Below are 3,832 nucleotides of genomic sequence, written 5' to 3' on the forward strand. Positions count from 1 at the left end.
GGATTTTATGACAAGGAAGGTGTACAAGGCACAACATCAGAGATGATAGCATTGGATATGTTCCAATTAGGAATAGGAACATGTGGCTTCCTAGTATCGAAGTAGCCAATGGACATGCGGATGACTCTAGAGCTCTCATGCTTAGCAAACAATGCAAGCAGGTCTTGGTCTGTTCTGATTTCTACATGGGATTCATCAGCAAGGTAGAATAGTTTGACAACATCTTTGTAGCCACTAGGGTAGGAATGCAAGATGTCATCAACGAAGTTCTTGAAATTAGTATAATCATTGTCTACAACCTTGCTCAAACTATACCAGCCACCCTCCACTCTAGTATTGTTACCAAACAGTCAGATATTAAGGAAGAAACTTATTTTCTGATCCATCCTACAGATGAACGCAGTATCAAAACTATAGCTATCTAGGGTTCAACAGTACCACAGATCCACAGAGGTGGAGGGAGCACAATGATTGACCTGTCGAGAAGCCAATCTGGACGACAAGGCTCAGGTTCCGGTGAAGCCATCCCGTCCTGGACCTGTGCGCTCGCACGCCGCCTCCTGGACGCATGCCGCCTCCGGTGTCTGCGTGTTGCGGCGGGGACCCAAGCGCTGGCAAGCTAGAGCCGCGCACCAAGGTCGGGACCCGCACGTCGCCGACAGCCATGAGCCTCCTAGAATTCGTCGCCGTCGAGAAAACGCGAGCCTCCTGTGGACCACCCGCGCCGCCTGGGAACCGCCGTCGCCAGGGAATCACTGCTCTAGCTTCCTGGATCTACTGCCGCTGCCCCGCCTCGGTTCGAGTTTGCATTTTTTTTCTATTCTATCGCGAGCAACAGGTGTCCAGGAATGATACGCGGCCTCCAACCAGTTTTGCACGTCGCATTCCTGATGGCAAGGGCAGTTGGGGGATTTTTGAAAAAAAAGGAAGACAATATGCTCTCGTTGACGGCAGGGAATCCTAACGGTTCTGACGGTAGTGGCACTCGTGGAACGTAGAAACATTTTCGATGGCACTCATGTCCAGACTCATTTTTCAGTGGCTTTCATAGTATTGTGGAATCATTCAGTGGCACGCACGGAATTTCTATAAATTTATGTCTCTCTTTAATAACTCTCTTGTCATGTCAGTAAAAAGCTGAGTTGGCGGGACAATAAATACACATAGAAACTATGGTGATTTCTATGTTAGGAGTGCCCTAAACTACGCACTTCAGAAACTTTTGTGCTAGTACATGTGTAGTGGTAAGTGCAGTCACCGGTAAACCTGATGGACTTACTATCTCAATTCTAAATAACACTCCTTCCGCTCCAATAAATTTGACACGATGTATAATAAAGAATAATGATTTTATTCGTATACTTAAATGTTAATACTATTTTCAGCATGTGACTCTAACTAAAATTAGAACTGCATCTTTTAGGAGAACCAAGGAGAATTGAGCCCCTGTCACATCCTCAACCGTCGCTTGTCAAGTTTGATCCATTTTTACCTTAATTAGGCTATCACCAACAACAACACCCAAAATACAAGACACATTCGTTCTTTGATGGTGCTACAGTCAAAAGATTCAATACCTATTCGGCATTATCTCTAACAACAAGATCCAAAAGAGAATCATTTCTACAAATGAGTTTTCAGGAGAGATGATGTCTATATTTGGGTTGTGCCTCCCAGACAACCCAAAATAGATCTCTCATATAAATACTTTATTAAAGATTGATTTTAGATCTCTTGTGCTTATTGGGTTCCTCGTCGTACTGCATAAAAACACGGCATGCAGAGAGAGAGAGAGAGAGAGCAGATTTGGCGACATCCATTGACTGAACAATGAATGGGGCGCAGGACGGACCTGTGCGTGGCCTCACAGTACGTGCGCGTTTATTCGTGGCACAGACGCGCGGCAGCACTGGATGAGATCAGTCGATCGTGCTGCAATTCTAGTGAGACAAGCGTCAGGCCGAGGCGTTGAATTCGAGCTGTAGCAGCCTCTGCCTAGCGCACAGCCGCATGCACGCAGCTGGTGCCTGGTCCCGCGCTGCTGGTGCTGCCACTGCGCTCGCTCGGCCTCCATGAATCGGCCCTGCATCCACCTCTTCCGTTCCGCGCGCTGCGGATCGGCCAGGGCCAGCCGGCCGGTCGGTCACAAACAAATGTAATGCCGGTCGGCCGTGGTAGAGAGGGCGACGGAGACGGGACGGGTCGAACGGCGTAACGTACGTGGGGTGTACGGCTCGCAACGGTCCCCGTCTGGAGCGCGCCGCGCTCAGTGTCGGTACGTCGCATGCTGCTGTCTCGTATTCCGTCTCCGTACTTGGCAGGGACCGGCCGCGGACAGTTTAAACTCTTGTCATGATGATGGTCGGTCATCATTACATGTGTTTCATCTCCTGAGTGAGATCTAGGATGCGTTTGGTTCAAGGGATGGAACGGAGCGGTTCCGTTCTTAGCGGTGTTTGGTTGGGGAACCGAAGGATGGAGCGGCTCGCCTGACTCGAATATTCTCCTAGATTCGGAGCGGGACAAAAATCACCGAACGCACTCGTCCCACTCGGACGGCGTGAGCGCCGTCTCGCGCGGAGCACAGGTGCTGCGCGTGGGGAAGGAGAAGAGCGGCGCGGGGCTGCCGGCGGAGGTAGCCGGAGCGGCACCGACGCAGGGCAAACCATGGGCGAGGCGACTTCTCCGACGTGTAGCGCGCAGACGAGGAGAGCTCCGGCGTCGGACGGCGAGCTGGCGCGAAGGACGGCCGCCGGCCGGCCACAGAGGGTGGGCGCCATCAAGGTGAGCTCCGGCGGGCAGGTGCGCCGTTGACGCCGCAGGGGCCGGTCGAGAATGGTTGCGTCGTGGATTCCTGGTCCGGGTGGATGGGGAAGAAGATAAGATTATTTGACTGTCGAGTGGGACCCACTAACGGTGGCTAACAAATTTGTAATCCTGTTCATTCTTATCCTTCCAACCAAACACGCTCTCCTAGAATCATTCCATCCCAGAAGTCTTGAATGGATTCGCTCCGTCCTACCTCGTTCTCTGACCAAACACATCATGTACTGTACGTCTCCCAAGTTTGAACTGGAAGCACCCGGGTGGGGGGATAGATAAGCTAGATCTCAGGATGTTCATTGACCGGTCATGCACGTTAGCACGTACGCACGCGTGGCAGATCGCACATGCATGTGCCGTGCGCGCATCAAAGGGTCCTTGCTCTCGGACCGCACCTTTCGGGCTTCCAATGAGATGCGTCTGTTTCAGGTAATGCGAGCACTGTCACCTGGTTTAACTGGGCTCCTGCTATGAAAATGTGACGTTGAACGCGATCAAGCCGAACGTGGCGCTTTTTCTGTTGTTACTAAAAGCGACAAGACAGCGAGCGGTCATAGCGTAGGTGAGAATCCCGACGCGGCACAGAGCTCGCACGGCCCCGATCGCACTGTCAGGTCAGGTCAGGGCATCTACTAGCTCTTCCGCGGCAGCTTTCACTTTCCTCCCTCACGCGCGCGCGTACCGCGTACCCTCCTTGCTGTCTTGCACTGCGCCCCAGGAGACCGGGGCCCGGGGCCATTGTCCCAGCAGTCAGTGGAGTACTAGCTCAGTACGCAAGTCAATTCACGCTGGCGGCAGTGGCAGTAAAAAGGGCTGGAGGCGAGTCAAGTCACTTTTCCCCGTGCCAGTACTACTGCCATGTGCATGTGTACTAACGGCTTGCAGGCGCAGGAAGGGTCCGTTACAGGTGATGACACGACGCCACTTGCGGCTGCGCGGGTAACCTGCGGGGCCCACAAGTCAGAAGTGGGGGAATCGGCGGATGGGCCCACAAGTCAGCAGTAACGAG

The sequence above is a fragment of the Miscanthus floridulus genome, chromosome 6 (assembly GCF_019320115.1).
Source record: "Miscanthus floridulus cultivar M001 chromosome 6, ASM1932011v1, whole genome shotgun sequence".
NCBI classification, from domain to species: Eukaryota; Viridiplantae; Streptophyta; class Magnoliopsida; order Poales; family Poaceae; genus Miscanthus; species Miscanthus floridulus.